Source organism: Heterodontus francisci, chromosome 22 (assembly GCF_036365525.1).
Source record: "Heterodontus francisci isolate sHetFra1 chromosome 22, sHetFra1.hap1, whole genome shotgun sequence".
NCBI classification, from domain to species: Eukaryota; Metazoa; Chordata; class Chondrichthyes; order Heterodontiformes; family Heterodontidae; genus Heterodontus; species Heterodontus francisci.
In genome coordinates, this window is record NC_090392.1 from 50,220,751 (window position 1) to 50,243,261 (window position 22,511).

At 44.2% G+C, this 22,511-nt stretch overlaps 1 long non-coding RNA gene across 2 annotated transcripts in view; it reads left to right on the plus strand.

The window, feature by feature from the left end:
• Positions 1-14,169, plus strand: part of LOC137381360 (uncharacterized) — a 30,541-nt gene extending 16,372 nt beyond the window's left edge. Inside the window, exons 3-5 of one of the 2 annotated variants that reach the window (XR_010977151.1) lie at positions 753-838; positions 5,789-5,874; positions 12,850-14,169. This is a non-coding gene — a long non-coding RNA (uncharacterized lncRNA). The remainder of the gene's footprint in view (positions 1-752; positions 839-5,788; positions 5,875-12,849) is intronic. The other variant, XR_010977152.1, reaches the window with a different exon arrangement.
• Positions 14,170-22,511: the final 8,342 nt, after the last annotated feature.

Consider the following 22,511-nt stretch of genomic DNA (forward strand, 5'->3'; position numbering starts at 1 on the left):
GACCATCAACCACCCATTTATACTAATCCTACACTAATCCCATATTCCTACCAAACATCCCCACCTGTCCCTATATTTCCCTACCACCTACCTATACTAGTGACAATTTATAATGGTCAATTTACCTACCAACCTGCAAGTCTTTTGGCTTGTGGGAGGAAACCGGAGCACCCGGAGAAAACCCACGCAGACACAGGGAGAACTTGCAAACTCCACACAGGCAGTACCCAGAATCGAACCCGGGTCCCTGGAGCTGTGAGGCTGCAGTGCTAACCACTGCGCCACTGTGCTTCAAAACAATGAGACAGAGACTGTCCACGGTAAACTGTCAAATCTGTTAATGGGTAAAAAGACAAGATTAGTGGGAGGAGTTCAAAAAATAATTTTACGTGATACAAAACCAGTTTATATTCCTCAGGGGAGAAAGCTCTACTTGCCAAAAACAAAGCCACGGGCAATGAAAGGTAAAACCAAAAGAAAAAGTGTGCACAATGCAAAAAATAGTGCGTATCCTGGCAAATGGGAGAGATACAAAGAACACTAAAGGATGTCAAAACACATAATAAGGACTACAAAAATGGAATATGAAAAGAAACTTTCAAGGGATATCAAAATTGGCACAAAATATCTTCACAAGTACATTAGGAAAAAGGTGTTCAGAAGCAATATGGACCCCTTGACAACTGATGATGGTGATATTGTCAATGAAAATATGGAAATGTCGGACATGCTAAATAATTACTTTGTTTTAGTATTTACAGTTGAGGAAGAGGTCGGCATGCTGGACATCCCAAGGAAACTAATATTGAATCAGGGACAGAGTTTCACCCAAATTAAGGTAAATAGTCGTTTAGTCGTACAGTACTTGAGTATTGCTGAAAATAGAGATGTGTTGTTGAAGCTTTTCGTCTTGCACTCATCAGGACAATCTGCAAGAATACCTAAGTAAGGGAAAACAACGACTTTATATGGAATGAGAGAGAGTACTGATTGGTTGGCAAGTAAACGCTGGTTGGTAGAGGCCTTACCATGGACAATGCACCAGTTTACGATGACTGACAATTAACTGCCAAGCTTTGTTTGAAATTTAAACCGGGCAGCTTGACTCTGATTGGTCAAGGCATTGCCCTGAGGAATGAACCAGCAGGCTGTCAATTATTTTGTTTAGCTGAAACAGGTGCAGTGTTCATACGTGTTCTTTCTGTCTGCAAAGAACAGGGTCATGTGTATTAATATATGTAGCTTCCAGTACGCGCAAATGCGCCACACTGCGAGCCCTACTGACAATCTTAAATTGGTTGTCAGTGTAGTTCTTAGTACACTGAGGATTATTTAGTAAATGTCCAATCGCGGAATCACATCTAATGTTGGACACTGTGTTTTGAGTTTTGCAAGCACAGGCTGGTTGGGTACGGCCTGTACCTTGCCAGTTGCGAACAGCGGAAGGGACATGTTGTTTGATACGATCCACCAGTCTTTGTGATGTACGGCCTATATACCTAGCATCACACTAGCATTGAAAGTCACATATCACAATTAGATGTGATTCCGCTACCTTTGCCCGTCTGATTTTTCCAGTCTATATCTAAATTAAAATCCTGCATGATCGTCACCGTACCTTTCTGACAAGCTCACATTATTTCTTCCTTTATACCCTGTCTTACCTTGTGGTTACTGTACACCACTCACACAAGTGACCTCTTGCCTTTATCATTTCCCATCTCTACCCTTCAACATCCTGGTTTCCTGAACTTAGGTCATCCCTCTCTATTGTGTTAATACTATTATTTAGTAGAGCCACACCTCCACTTTTTCCAAGTTTCCTGTCCTTCCTAAATATCATGTACCCTTCAGTATTCGGGTCCCAATCTATGTCATCCTTCAGCCATGTTTCTGTAATGGCAATCAGATCGTACTTATTTATTTCTATTTGCGCTATCAGTTCATCTGTTTTGTTTCGAATGCTACATGCATTCATATACAGAGCCTTTAGATTTGATCTTTTATTATTTTTGTAACCTCTAGCCTTGTCTGCTGATTTATTCTGTCAGGCTAGCCCCCCGCACCTGCCAAGAATGAGGAAAATTAATTTTGCCACATGAACATTGATTTTAAACTATTGTTGGTGAAAAAAGAACTTGCTTTAAAAAACAATTGGAGACTTTGGCTGGAGAGAGATATTAGCATATCAACAGACAGTACTTCAATGAACAAAGGGGCTAGTCCCTGCTCCAATTTGATCCGTAATGAACTTTTGATTACCAGACGTTGAAGCATTCCAGTTTAACTACAAAGATGGCTGAACACACAAACAGATGAGGTCAGACCAGTTTAGTCACATGACTGGCTGACTGTTAGAGTTGTTTGAATTTTGAACTTGCCACAGAGTGTTTGAAACTCAGAAGGCTGTTCGTTCCTTGACTGAAAAGACCTGTCTCCTGTCTGCTCTCATCCCGCTCTCAACAGCTTCGGAAACCATTGAAGACATATGAACCCCAAGAGAGAAAAGTCTCCTACAGTGAACAAGGTTTAAGAAGAATATTGGGCCCCACCGAAAAGCAAGACTGCCTACAATCCAGGATCCTACAGCGAGCTCGAAGCAGAGTAAAAAACCTCTCTTCAGAGATTGCCTCAAACCTCTCCATTTTATTTTCCTTCTCTTTTCTGTATTTGCATGTGCATATCGCATATCTTCTGCGTATCACCTTCTGCTTTCCACACCACCCTCCCTTCCTTCATCCCTACCCTCCTCTTATGCTTTTATGCTTTCTGATCACCAAGAAATACCAGCTGCTCAGCCCCTGGAGCCTCACTTTGAAGGAAGAGGGCTCAAAGGAAGACGTGCGATCACTCAAACCTCTCAGTCACCAGCTCAGGTACTGGCACTACGTGTACCTTAGAGACTAGTTTAGAGTCAGGATCTGCTCCCGGTGAGTCACCAGGCATGGGTGAGCTGCAGCCTGGTCAGGGAGGAAGGTCAGATTGTGTGTGAACTCCCTGAAGGGTGAGGTTACATACTGGTTCTGCTGCAGGGAACTCATGAGATCCTCGATGGGGTGGATTATAGGAAAACACTGATCAACATGCATACTGAGATGCTTGGTGCATTTACAGGCTGGCCAGAGAGTTTACAGTCATTAGCTAGGAGCATGGAGGAGTCTGGTGCAGTGTGGCATAGGGCATTGCGCAGAGCTTGGTGCCAATCCTTTCCACCATGGAAGTGGTGGGCACCTCCCTGGCAGTACTGCCAGATTGACCCATGATGTTTATCTAAACTTCCACTGCAGCTGCAAAGGCGGAGACCTCGCGAAATATCAGTGCTTCAGTGGAAGCTAGACATCATGAGTTCCCTGGCTTCTGGCATGGAGATTCAGACAGCTGCAATCTACGCAGAGGCAGCAGCCATTGTAGATGTGGATCTCAGTGCTCAAAGAGGCATACAGGCACTCACAGCAGTTCAACAGTCTGTGCTCCAGCAGATTATGAAGGTTGCTGAGGTGCTGCCCTGTGGGACTGGCAGTGGCACTGTGGAGCAAGAACCTGCTGTGCTGTCTCAGGATGACAGCATTCGTGCTCCCACCACTGCCATTTTCGCCAGTGCCCTTGCTGTTTTCTCCCATCCAGCCCAGATTGCTGCCACCCATGCCAAGGTGATGCAGTTTGAAGCCAGGACCTCAAAGCTCAGAGCTGCTCGAGGTGGTCCTGGAAGGCCAGCTGCAGTTTCCCACCAGCCATGCTGCAACTGCTGCATGGGAGCAACAGGCCAGGCACAGGCGCCAAGGGAATGCACAAGGCTGATCAGTTTTTTTTGTATTAATGTATTGCTGGATAAAGTTGTTTTGTGGGCTGTTTTGCTCAAATGGTTAGCAAATGGTGCTTCTAACCTCAACGTTGAAGAGTCAATTCCCACACTGACCGCAGCACCGTGGTACAGGAGGCCATTCAAGTGGGGGAGTGAAATGAATGTGGTAGTGTAGAAGACATGGGGCATAGATACCGTTCTCTGCAGCTGTGACCAGGAGTTCCGAAGGTTGTGTTACCTGCCCAGTGCCAGTGTTCAGGACATCTTGCAGTTGGAGAAGAACTTGGAGTAGGGGTGGGGAGGATCCAGTTGTGATGTTCCGCGTTGGGACCAATAGCATTGGGAAGTCTAGGCAAGTGGCCCTATTTGGAGAGTACCAGGAACTAGAAGTTTACACAAAGAACAAGACCTCATGGTTTATTATCCTCTGGATAATTACCCAAGCCAAGTGAAAATTGGTATAGGGATAAGCAGATTAGGGAGGTGAATATGTGGCTGAAGGCGTGGTGTGAGAAAGAGGGGTTCCATTTCATGGGACCCTAGCACCAGTACTGGGACAGGAATGAACTGTACCACTGGGATGGGCTCCAACTGAACCAGACTTGGACTGGGGACCTAGCGGATAGGATAAATAGGGTGGTCTGAGGGACTTTAAACTAGTAAGTGGGGTGGGGGTGAGAGCTCAGGTAAAAAGGGTAATATTGATAATAGTTTGAAAACAACCAAAAAGGAAGTGAGGAGAGTAATAGTGAGAAATTGTGATTTAGGCATCACAGGTAAAGGAAAACTAAAAGGTGTAAACAAATTAAAGCAGGAGAAATAAGGAATGTGAGTAAAATATTAGAGCAGAAGGACAGATTTGGGTATGTGACCCAAATGAGCATTCTTTATACAAAGATATGGAATATAAGGAACAAATTGAATGAATTGCAGGTGCAAATTCACATTGGAGGGTATGACATGGTAGCCATTACTGAGGCATGCTGCAAGACAGCAGGACCGGGAATTAAAGAATCCAGGTTATAAAATCTACAGGAAAGATAGGGAAAATAGTACAGGGGAGGAGCAGTCAAAGTGGTAAGAGAGAATATATGAGAGGTAAGCAGGCAGTGGAGACTTCATGGGTAGAATTAAGAAACAGAAAGGGATTTAAGACTCTAGTGAGAGTTGTGTATAGGCCCCCTCGAAGCAGCTGTGAAGTGGTAGATTGTATAAATGCAGAGAGCATGTAGCAAAGGCAGAGTGGTTTTAATGGGGAACTTTAATTTTCATATAAAATTGGGTCAAACAGACTAGTACACAACAGAAAAGTATTGAATAACTTGAGTGTGACTGGGATAGTTTTCTGCAGCAATATGTCCCAGAACCAGCAAGGGGGCATGCCATGTTATATTTAGTAACGAGCCAGATTCAGTTAACAGCCAAACAGTGTGTGAACATTTATCTAATAGCAAATGTAATATGATTGAGTTCAACATCGTGCTTAAAAGGGAGAAACGTGAAACAGTTATTAAAATTCCAGATTCAGGCATAGCTGTCTTCAACACAATGAGGCAGTGGACTGTCCACAGTAAACTGGGCAAATTTGTTAATGGGTAAAATGACAGAAGATTAGTGGGAGGAGTTCAAAGAATAACTTGATACAATGTCAGTTTATATCCCTCAGGGGCAAGAGCTCTACTTGCCAAAAAAGACAGCCATGGACAACTAAAGAAGTAAGCGATAGAATAAAACTAAAAGAAAACGTGTAAAAAAAAAAGAGAAAAATAATGCAGATGCTGGCAAATGGGAGAGGTTCAAAGGGTGGCAAAACAGAACTACAAAAAAGGAGTATAAAAAAGAATATCAAAATTGACACAAAATATATTTCTTATTAGGAAAAAGAGCATGTTCAGAAGCAATGTGGGCCCCTTGACAAATGATAATGATGATATTGCCATGAAAATAAGTAAATGACAGACATGGTAAATAATTACTTTGTTTCAGTATTTACAGTTGAGGAAGAGGTCAGTATGCTGGACATCCCAATGAAACTAATATTGAATCAGGGACAGAGACTCACCAAAATTAAGGTAAGCAAAATAACAGTAATGAAGAAAATAATGGCACTAAAGAGTGACAAATCCCCAGGACCAGATGGTCTCCATTCCATGGTTCTAAATGAAGTAGGTGAGAACATTTTTTAGATGCCCAAACTCTAATCTTTCAAAGTTCTCTTGGCTTGGAAACCATCCTTTAGATTGGAAAAGTGTGCATGTCACTCTGCTATTTAAGAAAGGTGACAGAGGGAAACCAGGGAGTTATAGACCAGTTAGCCTAACATCGATTGTTGGCTGAAGGGTCACTGACCCGAAATGTTAACTCTGTTTCTCTCTCCACAGATGCTGCCAGACCTGAGTATTTCCAGCATTTCTTGTTTTTATTATCTATTGTTGGGGAATTGCTGGAGTCTATAATTAAGGATAGCACGACTGAACACCTTAATTTTCAGCTTGTCAGAGCCAGCATGAATTTGTAAAGGGTAGGTCATGCCTGATGAACCTAATCAAATTTTTTGAAGAGGCGACCAAAATAGTGCACAGGAGAATGGATATTGATGTTATTTATATGGACTTCCAGAAGGCATTGATAAAGGCCGGAATTTTACGCCACCCCAGCAAGCCGGATGGTGGTGGGGGTGGGGGGTGGGGTTGGCATAAAATGGAGTGGGAAGCTCTGGGAGGCCATCCCGACCTGCTGCCGCCTCCGCCCCACTTTACGTAGGGCAGGGGAGGCGATAAATGGGCTGCTCGCCCAGGCCAATCAAGGCCCTTAAGTTGCCAATTAATGGCCACTTAAAGGCCTTCGCCCACCTCTACGGGGATTTAACCAGTGGCATGCGGGCGTCCTGGAGCCTAGAAAGACTGCCCGGTAAAAGTTGACGGCCTCTCAGTGCGCCAGGCGGGGAGCCCTGACAATCGGGCACATGGTACCCGATTGAGGCCTGCCCCGTTTCCCCAATCACCTCCAGGAACCAAGACGCCCCCCCCCTTCCCCCCAAACGACCAGCCTTGCCAGGGCCCGACTGATTACCCCCGACAAGGCAACCCAAACTTACCTGCACTCCTGGCTCCATGTCCTCGGCTGTGCTGCAGTCCCAGCAGTGGCCACCACTCCCGGTGGCGTGGCTGGGACGAAGTGCTGCCGGCCCGATGATTGGCCAGCAGCTCACTGAGGCGGGACTTCCTCCCTCAAGTGGCTGGAAGTCCCGCCTCGGAACAGTAAAAGCCCGGGGACCCATAAAATACGGGACGGATCCCCAGGCTAGGCGGAAGCGACTTCGCCACCGACGTTTACGTCGGTGGCCAGCTCCCGTCCGCTCAACATAAAATCCAACCCTAAGTCTCTCATAAGAGATTATTAGACAAATTTGAATCCCATGGAATTGAAGGCAAATTGTTGACCTGGTTAGGAAATTGGCTGAGTTGAGGGGAAAGAGAGAGTAGGGATAAGAAGGAGGTACTCTAATTGGCAGGATGTGACTAGTGGTTTCCTGCAAGGATCTGTCTTGGGCATTATACACTGTCTTTATTAAAGACTTAGATGATGGAATACAAAGCCACATATCCAAGTTTGCCAATGACACAAAGATAAATGACATTTTAAGTGGTGCAGAAGGAAGCAAAGTTACAAAGAGATATTGATAGATTAAGTGAATGGGCAAAACTGTGGCAAATGGATTTCTATGTATGCAAATGTGAGGTCATCCACGTTGTACCAATAAAATATAGACCAGGATACCTTCTAAATGGTGAAAAGTTAGAAACAGTGGAGAACCAAAGAGACTTGACAGATCATTAAAGTGTTGTTATGAACAGGTACAGAAAATAATCACAAAAGGCTAAGGAATGTTGGCCTTTATATTCAGAGGACAAGAAAACAAGGGGTAGCAGTTATGGAGTGGGTCTCAAACCGGAATCCACAGACTCCTTGGGGTCTGTACAGTATTTTCGGGACACCCACGAACTAAACTACGTCTGTCACAAGTTTCATAACCATATTGAAATAAAAAGGTCTCTAACTGGAGATTGCTTAAGTACTGATAAACTAAATATTATGAACATGAATAATAACCTTCCCCCTGCCCCCAAGTAACCTCGATAAGCACCGCCTCTCTGTGCACCGATTGGAGTGTCTCAACCAGACAGGAACAGAAACTCACCATTTATTGATTCTTTGATGAGTCATTCACAAACATAGAAACATAGAAAGTAGGAGCAGGAGTAGGCCATTCGACCCTTTGAGCCTGCTCCGTCATTCATTACGATCATGGTTGATCATCCAACTCAGTAACCTGTTCTCACTTTCCCCCCCATATCCTTTGATCCCTTTTGTCCCAAGAGCTATATCTAACTCCTTCTTGAAAACATACAATGTTTTGCAAGAAATGCTAACATCTGGTTAGTGGAGAGGAAAAGATGGAATAATACTTTAAAAAAATTAGGTTTTAACCAATGGAAACAATGCTGAAGTGCATCTAATTATAATGAATTGCCGATGACACAAAGATAGGTGGCATTGAAAGCAGTGTAGGTGGAAGCATAAAATTACAAGATGATATTGATAGACAAAGTGAAGTGGCAAAACTGTGGCAAATAGATTTCAATGTAGGCAAATGTGAGGTCATCCACTTTAGACCTATAAAGTATAGAAGAGGATACTTCCTAAATGGTGAGAAGCTATAAACAGTTGAGGTCCATTGAAACTTAGGGGTGTAGGTATATAGATCATTAAAATATCATGAATAGGCATAGAAAATAATCAACAAGCGTGGAAGAAGTTTGGAACTCTTTTCCACAAACTGCAATTGATGCTGGATCAATTGTAAATTTTAAAACTGAGATTGATAGATTTTTGTTATCCAAATGTGTTAGTGATATGATGCAAATATGGAGTTAGGTTGCAAATCAGCCATGATCACACTGAATGGGGGAACAGCCTCAAGATCCAAATGGTCTACTGTTCCTGTGTGAAGGTTTTTGCTGTTGGCCAAGGGGGCTTTGTGATGGGGAGTCTGAAATAGATGTACTTTCAGGGAATGGTGGGTCCATGTTGGAAATGGGGACATTCCTTTGAACCGAAGGGACTTGTGGTTTCTCTTGCTCCATCCAGTCATGCATGGTGCATGTGGTCTCCTCAATTTCTCCTCTCCCTCCTCCTCCGTAGATGGCCTTCAGATCCCAGGAGGTAGTGGCTGGGCTTTCGTTGTGAGATTGTGGAGGATGCACACCACCAGAAACATGGAGATCCCTGCAGTGCTCCCTCGAGTGATCTAAGCAGCTAAATCTCTGCTTCAGGACCCCGATGACTTGCTCCATGGCTTTCACTGAAGACCCTCCAGCCTCCCGTGGTGAGATGGTAGAAGAGGGTCATGAGCCATGTAGGGAGGAGGTATTCCTCGGTCCCGAGCAGGCGTTCTGTCACTTGTCTTTAAGGCCCGATGACAGTGGGAATCGCTAGGATAGCAGGTATTCACCAAGTTGAATTTCTTGGTGTGTTTGCACACCAAATGCACATTGACTAAGTGGTAGCCCTCGCAATTGGAGTATCATTCCCCTTTGACGGGGGGGGCCCACAGAGCCTCGTGTACACAGTCGATGGCGCCCTGCACCATCAGGAAGCCTGTTATCCTGGCAAACCCACGTGCCCTTCCATCCTGGTCTTCCCTTCTCAGGGAGATGAGGGTGCAGTTCCCTCTCCTCCTCTGTCACCAACTAGATACTCCTGTGGACGCCAAATTGCAACACTTTACTAGTGTCACAAGCTGCTGCCTGGAAGGAACTGGTTCTGAACAAGGAAAGAGCGATGGTGATCTTCACAGTAACTGGGAGGGCTGTCCTCGCCCTGCTTTGAGGCTCCAGGCCTTCATTAAGGTGGTGACACCATTCCGTAACTATATCCTTAGTGAAGCAAAGCCTCCTGAGACACTGCTCCTGGCTCATCCCTACACTGGGCTAGTGCTCCTGGAAAAATGTCTCTAGGTTGGCCTTATAAGAAGAGCCCTCCTCCTTCCAGCGGTTCCTCCTGCTCATGTTCAGAACAAGTGGCACTGTAATTACTGCCCTAAGCAAAGCAATCTTATTTTCTGCCTTTCTGTGGTCAGCAGAAATCTTCAAACTCCTCCTGTGGCTGAGCACAAATAAGTCAAAAGCACCTCAGCTGCAACATGTTGAGTGGCCCTTTAAAGAGCAGGCCCATCTTTCTTGCTTGTTTCAGGAGTGAATAGGAAGGCATTCCCTGCACATTTGTTGGCCGGTTAGCTCGGTCACATCATGCTCGTGTTCCTTCAACCTCTGCAGTGCATTCAGCGGGGCACACTGCGTGCACTATTCCAGTCACCCCACACCAGCAGTGCTTCAACTCTGCAGATAAGTAGAAGCGGTGCTACAGAAGTGAATTGGTGTGACAGTAAATTAGGAGCAAAAAAGCAGCAAAGTTTAATCCCTGCCTGATTTTGCTTTCTGTTGAAGTCATGGGGGTGGGGTGGTATAAAACAGGCAGCTAATCAGATTCCACCAGCTTTTTGATGGGTGGGTTATGTTAAAATTAGCTCCAGGCCAACATTTTGAATACCTCAATGTCCTTCCAAAGGTGAAGTATCTTGAGTAGGCTCAGATGGGCACGATCAGGCAGAAGGTCTGGGTCCAGCCAACGGATGGTGGGGTAGTTGTATGCTGTACCTATCAAACTGTTTGTGTCTTTGCTCCAAAGTTTTTAAGTAACAGACAAAAAATGTTTCGCATCCTGAATGATAAAAGACCAACTTCCCTCTAGGTTGGTTGAATCCACAAGTTGCAAGTGGATAGTTACCACTTCTCATCCTGGAACAAATAGCCCCATAGCTCAGCTGCAGATTACTTGGGATACTCAATGCTTTGAGCTGTACTGCATATTGAAGTCAATGATGCACGTCAGCATCGTGGTTATGTTATTGGACAAATCATCCATTGAATGAGAGTTCAAATTCCACCATGGCATTTTGAGAATTTGAATGGTGTTTAAACAAAACTGGTATAAAACCTCAACTGGTTCACTAATTGACCATTTAAGGAAGGAAACCTGTGGTCCTTACACCATTTGGCCTTTGATTCCAGTCCCACAGCAGTGTGATTGACTGTTAATTTCCCTCTGAAGTGGAGGAGCAAGCCACTTAGTTGTATCAAACTGTAATTAGTGGTTCAAGACAACAGCCCATCACCACCTTCTCAGGGCAACTAAATATTGACTGTACCAGGAACGTCAACACGTGGAGAATGAAAGAAAAATAAATGAGCTGAAATTTTAATCTCCCTCTTCTATACTTCAGACGGAGTTTGCTATCAAAGTACAGAAACCCCCACTTTACTTTCATTTTTAGTTATTTTTTCTTCCTTTTTTTTTGCATTCCTTTTTACATTTTTTACAATCTTTTTTTGCATTTATTTCATTTCATCTTAGTTTGTTCAGTTTGCTTACCCACTGTTTTTTTCAGGTTGTTTTTCTTCAGGTTTGCACTTGCTGATGTTCAATATTCAGTATATTCACACCTAATCTGTACTAATGCTTTGTCTTTCAACACACCATTAACATATTGTTTGCCTTTGCTCCGTGATCTTTTGGTCAGCTATGTGGCCTGGTCCAATCTGCACCTTCTCCTTTGTTATCTCTTGCCCAACCCCCACCTCACTTGTTTATAATCTGTGACTTTTCTAATATTTGTCAGTTCCGAAGAAGGGTCACTGACCCGAAACGTTAACTCTGCTTCTCTTTCCACAGATGCTGCCAGACCTGCTGAGTGAATCCAGCATTTCTTGTTTTTGTTACAGAAACATCTTATTGCTTTGAGTGATAGTTGTCTCTTCCTGAAAAATATAGGTCTAACATTGATTCAATTGCTGATATCATACCACGTAGTTTTTCAGAGCCATGTTGGACACTTAGTAGGGCACAGGAGATGTGGTGGACACTGGGACATGGGATGGTTGTGGGACACTGACTGGAAAGCAATGGTCAAAACAGGGATGCAGTTGCAATTCTACTATTCCAGTTAAAAAGGAGTCACATTACATAATCTCAACTGTATAAAATCAGAAGCTCTCTCCTCTGATTTTGGGATCCCTAAATTCTGGGGATTCACGAAGGTATCTCAGAGGTCATCGGAAGAGATGGAGAACGGAGGCTCTGTCTGCCCCTCTGGTGAATGTAAGAAAATCCCATGGCAATATTTGAAGAGGAGCAGGTTGCAAATTCAGCTGGGATGCAGGGTCTCTGTGGAAGACTTGAAGAAAATGGTTCTCAGTAGGGATAAATAATCATCTGCTATTAAAAACAGAAAAAATGTGGAGTTCAACAGATATAGATTTATTTAAGCCAGTAACTTCAGGTTAAACAAACAATCCAGAGTTTTCATAACAGTTCATTAAAGGCAACAGATTGAGGCATTTCAAAAGGCACTGAGTTATCAACAAGGTTAAAAGGACTGGAATCTGGCTCCCAAATGGCAAGATTGCAAGTGTGATCTTTTCAGAAATGCAACTATTTTTTTTTTAAAGGACAAAACTAATGTGGCTGGCCATCAAAATAATACGAGATAAAGAAAACCTAGAGTTATTTTGCACAACCTCCTTCCCTTGAAATCCCCACAACCCTTCAAAAGAATGCTGTCCGGCTGGGACTGTGAGTAGGATATTATGAATGCATGACAATGCATCTAACCAAATGTATACTGCCAAGTTGACAGTACACATTTTAAAAAATGGGCTTTTAAAGTAATTTGTTGAGTAATCCAGCATGTTAAATAGATGTACTATGGATGCATATTGTAAAGATATGTCTAACACTGCCAAGTAGTAAATTTATTTAAAAAGCTTTTCAAATTTGTAAATTGATATGCAGTTGTAAAAAGAATGGATGCCCTGTTTTCAGCCAGCTATAAATACTCCCTTGTTTTCTTCCAAAGCCAATTATTATTGCAATATATAGACAATCAGGCCATCAGTAAAAATAATTCTTTCTGTATTTTCATACAGCTGTCTCCAACCAGGAGGGAAGGGGCTTCCAATGTGCACATGCTGAGAGGTGTGATAACACAGCCAATGGATCATTGCTGTGGGCCCTGATGTGTTAAAGAATCTCATCCTCTGGTCTGTTTAGTGCTCACCATATCGACCCTTCACTATTACTTATATCTTAAAAATAATACATTATAAACATTGAAAATATTTCTTTATACACATAACAAATTAATTATCAATATAATTTCCCTGTGCTTGGTATTTATCACATGACCTCACCAGTACTTTTATAAAGTTCTGCTGCTGTTTGCTTATAGCCTGATATAAACTGAATATTTAAAGAACATAGGACATAGGAGCAGCCGCCCATTGAGCCGGCCCCACCATTCGATGCAATTATGGCCAATCATCCACTTCAATGCCTTTTCCGCACACTATCCCCATATCCCTTTGTGTCATTAATATTTAGAAATCTGTCAATCTCTACTTTAAACACACTCCGACAGCTTCTGCAGCCCTCTGGGGTAGAGAATTCCAAAGATTTACAACCCTCTCAGTAAATAAATTTCTAATCTCTGGGAGGGAAAGCAAATAAACCTCACGGGTGACGTCAGGGTTGGTTAACTCATTTGGGGTTTAGGAAGATGTAACATACAGGTTTAATCCTCACTAACTTTCCCCTCAGTGCCCTTTTATTCCTGTCCTCTGGCTTGTACTTTAGTCTGCTTACAACAATTCCACTTTGAATTTTGGTAGTGAAATCGAACGGTGAACAGTCCCAGCCTTTCACAAAAACATTTGTATGGTTTGAATTGTAACAGAACTTGGTGTTAGTGTGTCAGCACAGTTTGGAAAATGGATCTGAACATTACTCAAACCTGATGGAAGGAAATATTCCTCCTCCTCCTCTGATGCCACCATTTGGCTGTAAAAGGGTGACATTAAATAAATCTGAGGCTGTCTTAACTAATATTGTGTAGTTGTGTAGAGGAACAGGAAATTCTCTGTTCCCCAGGACTGAACTGTCAGTCAGTTCTGTGTAAAACAATTGTGGAATTTCCCTATTTGCTGGTGAGAACTGGTTACTGAATTATCTAAAATAGTCTCCTCAGACAGAGAAAATTGTAAAGGCATAAGGAGCCAAAATTCCTCCTCCTTTATAAAGGGGGGAAATGTTAAGTGCGTTACTTAGCTCTGCCCATTGTTTTATAACAGATTTTTCCTACCTGTATTTAAATATTTAAAAATAATTTATTTTTTATTTTATTTAGAGATACAGCACTGAAACAGGCCCTTCGGCCCACCGAGTCTGTGCCGACCAACAACCACCCATTTATACTAACCCTGCAGTAATTCCATATTCCCTATCACCTCCCTACACTAGGGGCAATTTACAACGGCTAATTTACCTATCACCTGCAAGTCTTTGGATGTGGGAGGAAACCGGAGCACCCGGCGAAAACCCACGCCGACACGGAGAACTTCTGGGTACTGCCTGTGTGGAATTTGCAAGTTCTCCCTGTGTCTGCGTGGGTTTCCTCCGGGTGCTCCGGTTTCTTCCCACATGCCAAAAGACCTGCAGGTTGATAGGTAAATTGGCCATTTAGCAATTGCCCCTAGTATAGGTAGGTAGTAGGGAAATATAGAGACAGGTGGGGATGTGGTAGGAATATGGAATTAGTGTAGGATTAGTATTAAATGGGTGGTTGATGGTCGGCACAGACTCGGTGGGCCGAAGGGCCTGTTTCAGTGCTGTATCTCTAAACTAAACTTGCAAACTCCACACAGGCAGTACCCAGAATCGAACCCGGGTCCCTGGAGCTGTGAGGCTGTGGTGCTAACCACTGCGCAACTGTGCCGCCCATAATGATCCTAGTTCCTCAACAATATAAAATGTATATCTATTAATTAGCTCCTACCTTATTAAGGAACATAGGAGATTGATATGGACTGCCTTTGCCTGGTTTTAACACCCTCAAAATGGAGCTGTCTGCATCATGTTAACGAAACAGTAAGGCTGACAGCTGCATTTTGTAAGCACGAAAATGCCCATTTCAGGTGATGGGCCACTTCGATTAAGTAAATAGGGGTCTCATAACATTGAGCAGTGCACACTCCAATTGGTTCCTCAGGTAATGGAACCGAAGAGGCCCACTAAAGGCAAATATCAAATTAATATTGTGGACCTCAGAGGAGCTGGGTTTGGAACCCTGAAGCTTACCTGCCAGATTTAACAGAGACAGGCCTCTTCACTGCCACAGTAGGTACTCCTCTGGTCAGCCCCCAAAAGTCAAAATAAACCCCTCTATACTCCCTCAGAGAGATTTTTATATCTAATAATTATTTTCTTTGAAAAAATATTAAAGCCTTGGATTTTCACCAACTTTAGAGCTTATACACACCCAAAGGAATACTGAGATAGCAAATTAAGCTTCACGTCAATGCTTTGTCACAATGCCTTGATGAATCGCTCATTTATCATACTTCACATATTCTTAGTATACAAGACAATGGTTTAATATACATTAACCATTTTATACACAATAATTAAATAAGCATATTTATTCTTCTCCGTTCTCCTGTGAGCAGTTTGTGTTTATGTATAGAGCTGGTTTTTCACTAAACTTGAGAAACTAGAAGATCCCCTCGTTCTTTTATTTCTTCCTTTTTTAACAGCATGTTCAAAGCTACTGATACATTAACTCCACAATTATCCATGCAAGTTATATATTATGTAATCTATTCAGGTATTCTTTTATCTGGTCTGCAATTTACAGGAAAAATTTGGTGCAAGCAAGGACGCAATTTTGCTGCTTCATACTTCCACTCACATCAGCGAAAGAAAAACCTTCTCAATGAAATGGGCCATCTCTAAAGTACTGGCGGAGACCAGTTTGCAGTGGTTGAGAATGGTGCATGCCTCACCCATGTGGTAATATCACTCAATTTTCCACTGTAGGTCAAGGTGTAGATTTGGATGGTTGCAGGAAACACACCAATGGTGGGACTGGAAAACTGCATGCAAGTGTTTTTGTTGAAGAAGAGGAGGGACAGGAATAATTAAAGGGGAGTGATTGATAGAATGAAACAAAAAATCTGAACCCCTTAAATTAGGATTTCAGTTGGCAAAAATAATTAAAGTTGGAATTTGAGTATTTATAACTTTCACACTGCATGCCCAACTCGAGTGTTGTCTGAGCTTAATTTGTTTTTTTAATGGCTTTAACTTACACTAAGTAGCCATTGAGATCCATGCCTCACATCAAATTTTTGTCTGGCTCCAAGACTCAGTGTCAAGGATTAAAAGTGTGGAGGACACCACATACACTGTCAGTGGACCACCACATAGTGGTGGATATTCCACTCAGTTGGACAGAGTCCAATATTTGGACTGCTCATTAAACCACTGGCCTTCTTGAAATTTGGCTGATGTTACAGTGGAGCTGTACCAGAATCTAGAATATCTAATGTAGAACGGAAGAACGTTGCCCCTTCCCGCAGTCCCCATTGGACTGGGTTTTTAAATTGGTTTTTGGCCTCTCCCAGGAGGCTACCTTGATTTCGAGTGGAGTGGGGGAGTGTCTATATTGTGACACACAAGGATTGCAGTTCTGTGGGACAGGCTAGATTGACAGTGGTCTTTTCCTATCTGTCATTGATCGTATGTAATAGAGAAAAGGACATTCAGCCCATGCCTGTCTACTCTTTGCTGAATATGGAGTCAATTTGCATTTTTTGAATGCTTTAATGGGGCCAAAACGCGCTGAACGTCAGACTGTCTTGCACACCAATGAACTTAAGTATGAAGAGGATAACCAGGGGATGCCCCTGGTCTTTATCTGGTTCTGCATTAAATGCATCTCCATGTTAATTGGCTACATTACCATCATTAGTTTAAAGCTTAAAGGGTAGATGATTAATTGTTTAGGTTCATTCAGGAACCAGCTTCACTCCCTCCATAATGCAGAATCACAGTACCTCAGGTGCCAACTCTCACTACGTGTAGAAATTCATCTGATTGACTCAGATGTTACACCATGTCTAATCACTTGTTCTGCTCACATTTTCCCTTAAATCTGTTTTCCCCAAAAGAGAATTACATTTTGTTTCCTCAGCCTATATAATCATCTCTGTTGTGTTCTATGAATTCTTACAATCACACTGAAAGCTGTATCTTAGGGAAAGAGCAGACTAAATTCCAACTAAAGTGAAAGATGTAGAATCACGAATGGTTACAGAACAGGAGGCCATTTGGCCCATCATGTCTGTGCCATCTCTCTGCAAGTGCAACTCAGCTGGTCTCACTCCCCTGCCTTTTCCCCATACCTCTAGATTTTTTCTCTTCTGATAATTATCTAGTTACCTTTTGAAAAACACAATTGAATCTGCCTCCATTACACTTAGGTGGTGTATTCCAGTTCCTAATCACTTGCTGCGTAAAAAAGCTTTTCCTCATGTCGCCTTTGGTTCTTTTGCCAGTCATCTTAAATTGGTCTCCTCTCGTTCTTGAGATTTCTGCCAGTGTGTATAGTTTCTCCCCATCTACTCTGTCCAGCCCCCTCATGATTTTGTATAACACTATCAAATATCCTCTCAACCTTCCCTTCAAGGGGAACAGCTCCAGCTTCTCTATTTTTTTCCCAGAACCTTTCTTGTAAATCTTTTCCACACCCTCTCTAATGCCTGCAAATCCTTCCTAAATTGTGGTGCCAAGAATTGGGCACAATACTCCAGTTGAGGCTGTCTCCCTTTTTGAATAAAGGAGTTACGTTGGTTATTTTCCAATCTAATGGAGCCTTCCCCGAATCTAGGGAATTTTGGAAAATGAAAACCAGCGCATCAACTATCTCACTAGCCACTTCTTTTAAAACCCTAGGATGAAGTCCATCAGGATCCGGGGCCGCAGCTCCAACAATTTTCTCGGTACCACCTCTTTGGTGATTGTAATTTGCTTGCGTTCCTCCCTCCCTTCCATTTCCTGATTTACAGCTATTTCTGGGATGTTACTTGTACCCTCTTTTCTTTTTTAAATATCTATAGAAACCGTTTTTGCGAGAGAAAGCTGGCAAGAAATATAATCTAATTTTTCCCTCCTTATTAATCTTTTAGTACTTTGCTGTTTTTTTATATTCTGTCCAATCTTCTGACCTGCCACCCACCTTTGCACAATTATATGCTTTTTCTTTAAGTTTGATACTATCTTTAACTTTTTCAGTTAATCACGGATGGTGGGTCCTCCCCTTGGATTTTTTTTTTCTCGCTCATAGGTATGTATCTATTCTGTGTATTATGAAATATCCCCTTAAGTGTCTTCCACTGCATCTCTCTTGACCTATTCCTTAACCTAATTTGGCACTTTGCATAATGTTCAGCACCATTCGTGACTCCTCAGATACTGAAGCAGTCCATGTAGAAATGCAGCAAGACCTGGACAATATCCAGGCTTGGGCTGATAAGTGGCAAGTAACATTTGCAACACAAGTGCCAGGCAATGACCATCTCCAACAAGAGAGAATCTAACCATCTCCCCTGGACATTCAATGGCATTACCATCGCTGAATCCCCCACTATCAACATCCTAGGGGCTACCATTGACCAGAAGCTGAACTGGACTAGCCATATAAATACTGTGGCTACAACAGCAGGTCAGAGGCTCGGAATCCTGAGGCGAGTAACTCACCTCCTGACTCCCCAAAGCCTGGCCACCATCTACAAGGCACAGGTCAGGAGTGTGATGGAATACTGTCCACTTGCCTGGATGGGTGCAGCTCCAACAACACTCAAGAAGCTCAACACCATCCAGGAAAGAGCAGCCCACTTGATTGGCACCCCATCTACAAACATTCACTCCCTCCACCACTGACACAGTGGCAGCAGTGTGTACCATTTACAAGATGCACTGCAGCAACGCACCAAGGCTTGTTAGACAGCATCTTCCAAACCCGCGACCTCTACCAACTAGAAGGACAAGGGCAGCAAATGCATGGGAACACCACCACCTACAAGTTCCCCTCCAAGTCACACACCATCCTGACTTGGAACTATATCACCATTCCTTCACTGTCGCTGGGTCAAAATCCTGGAACTCCCTTCCTAACAGCACTGTGGGTTACCTACCCCAAATGGACTGCAGCAGTTCAAGAAGGCAACTCACTACCACCTTCTCAAGGGCAATTAGGGATGGGTAATAAATGTTGGCCTGGCCAGCAATGCCCAAATCCCATGAACGAATAAAAAAAAGTTCACTTTTGCTAGCTCTGCTTTCATGCCTTCATAACTGCCCTTATTTAAGTTTAAAATACTACTCTTAAACCCACTCTTCTCTCCCTCAAACTGAATGTAAAATTCCATCATTATGATTGCTGCTGCCTAGGGATGCCTTCACTATGAGGTCATTAATTAATCCTATCTCATTGCACAATACCAGGTCTAGTATAGCCTGCTCTCTGGTTGGCTCCAGAACATCCTGTTCTAAGAAACTAGTCATAGAGTCAGAGAGATACAGCACTGAAACAGGCCCTTCGGCCCACCAAGTCTGTGCCGACCATCAACCACCCGTTTATATTAATCCTACATTAATCCCATATCCCCTACCACATCCCCACCTTCCCTCAATTCTCCTACCACCTACCTATACTAGGGGCAATTTACAATGGCCAATTTACCTATCAACCCGCAAGTCTTTGGCTGTGGGAGGAAACCCACACGGTCACAGGGAGAACTTGCAAACTCCGCACAGGCAGTACCCAGAACTGAACCCGGGTCGCTGGAGCTGTGAAGCTGCGGTGCTAACCACTGAGCCACTGTACCGCCCTATCTGAAAACATTGTATGATCCCCTCATCTAGGCTACCTTTGCCCATCTGGTTTTTCCAATCTATATGTAGATTAAAATCCTCCATGATAATTGTCATACCTTTCTGACAAGTACCCGTTATTTCTTCCTTTATACTCTGTCCTCTAATATGGTTACCGTTAGGGGGCCTGTACACCACTCCCACAAGTGACTTCTTACCTTCATCATTTCTCATTGACCCAAACTGCTTCTACATCCTGGTTTCTGAACTTGGGTCATTCCTCTCTAATGTGCTAATATCATTAATTAGCAGAGCCACCCCGCCACCTTTTCCTAGCTTCCTAAATGTCATGTATCCTTCATTATTCAGGTCCCAATCTATGCCATTCTGCAGCCATGTCTTTGTAATGGCTTTCAGATCATAATTATTTATTTCTATTTGCACATCTGTTCATCGGTTTTGTTTCAAATGCTACGTGCATTCAGATACAGAGCCTTTAGTTTTATCCTTTTACTATTTTTGTAACCTCTAGCCTTGTCTGCTGATTTACTTTTAGATTTTTAATCACTGTCCCTTCCTTGTTGTTTATCTTTTCCCAGATTAATACCCTTCTCTTGCCTTGTCTCTATCCCATATGCCTTATTAACCACTTTCTCAACCTGCCCTGCCACCTTCAAATGATTTAGGCACATATATACCCCCAGATCCCTCTGCTGACCTCGCCAGTCTCAGCTCATTTGCTGCTGAAACAGTCAGTCATTCATGTCTTCATTACCTCTAGACTTGAATATTTCAATTCACTTCTGGCTAGTCTCCCACATTCTACCCTTCATAAACTTGAGTTAATCCAAAACTCTTGCTGCCTGTGTCTTAACATATACCAAGTCCCATTCTCCTGCAGCAACTCACCAAGGCACCTTTGACAGCACCTTCCAAACCCATGACCCCTACCACCTAGAAGGACAAGGGCAGCAGATGCAGGGGAACACCACCACCTGCAAGTTCCCCTTCAAGCCACACACCATCCTGACTTAGAATATATCGCTGTTCCTTCACGGTCACTGGGTCAAAATCCTGGAACTCCCTTCCTAACAGTACTGTGGGTGTACCTACACCCCAAGAACTCCAGCGATTCAAAAAGACGGCTCACCACCACCTTCTCGAGGGAAATTAGGAATGGGCAATAAATGCTGGCCTAGCCAGCGACACGCATCCCATGAACGAAGAAATAAAAATTAAAAAAATCACCCCAGTGCTTGCTAATTTACATCGGCTCTCGGTCAAGCAACGTCTTCATTTTAAAGTTCTCATCCTCGTTTTCAACTCGATTCATGGCCTTGCCCTTCCCTATCTCTAATCTCCTCCAGCCCCACAATCCTCCAAGATATCTGCGCTCCTCTATCATTCTGGATTTTTACACATCCCTGATTTTAATCACTCCACCCCATTGGTGGCTCCATCTTCAGTCGCCAAGGCTCTAGGCTCTAGAATATTCTCCTCACACTTCTCCACCTCACTTTCCTCCTTTAAACTACTACTAAAAACCAATGGCTGGAATTTTACGGTGGATGGATGGGAGCCAGACTCAGACGTGACAGTCGGTGGCAAACCCGCTTCCGCCTAGCCTGGGGATCAGTCCCGTATTTTACAGATCCCCAGGCTTTATTGTCCCGAGGCAGGACTTCCACCCACTTGAAGGAGGTGGTCCCACCTCAGTGAGCTGCCGGCCAATCAGCGGGCCGGCAGCTTAGTCCCAGCAGCGCCACCGGGAACAGTGGCCACTGCTAGGACTACAGCCTAATCGATGCCATTTCCTGGTGAGGCTGGAGTGGTCCTTTGGGGGGAGGGGGTGTCTTGGGTCCCGGGGATGGGTTGGGAGGCTGGGGTGGCCTGCAATCAGGCACCCTGTGCTTGACTGCTATGGCCCCCCCCCCCCCCCAGGGCACAGAAAGTCCATCAGCTATCGCTGGGCAGCCTTTCACGTCCCCAGCACACCCGCTTGCCACAGGTAAAATACCCGTGGAGGCGGCCAAGGGCACTTAAGTGGTCACTTAAGGGTCTTGATTGGCCTCGGGCTGGCGGGCCGCTTTCGACCCACCCCCGCCTGACCACCGTAAACTTGTCTGGAGGCGGAATCAGGGCGGGTAGGCCTCCCGGAGCCTGCTGCTCAATTTTACGCCACCATCCGACCTGCTGGGGTGCATAAAATTCCAGCCAATCTCTGACCAAGCTTTTGGTCCTCTGATTACTGGCTGGAATTTATTTGTTAGGCAGGAGGCCCCATACGCTGGCCGAAAAGCCAGTGGTGAGCTCACCTCTGCTGAGCTCACCTCTGCTGAGCCTGGGGAGCCAGACTGGGATTTTTCACTCCCCAGGCCTTTAATTGGTCTTGGGCAGGACTTCCATCTCCTCGAGGCAGTAAGTCCTGCCTACTGGAGCTGCCGACTAATCAGCGGGCCAGAGCTCTTAGCGCGGGAGCGGTGGCCACCGCTGGGACTATACCCAGCCATTGGAAGATGATGAAGGACGGTAAGTTTTGTGGGCCTCCCCGGGACAATTGGCCGGGCCTCCGTGGGGCACAGATGCCCGATCAGGAAAGCCCCCTTACCAGGCCACAAGGAGGTCGCCTGGTTTTACCAGGCCAGCTTTTGAGGCCTCAACCACCTGCCAGCCAAGGGTCAAATACCTGTGGCAGCAGGCTTAAGTGCCAGGTAATTGGCCACTTAAGGGCCTTGATTGGCCTGTGGCAGGCAGGCTGTTTCTTGCTGCCGCTGTAAGTTTGCAACAGGGTGGGAGGGGGTCGAGAATGCCTCCCCTCCGCTTCCTACTGAAATTTACACCTCCTCCCACTCTCCCCCCACTAGCCCGCTCATTTGTGGGG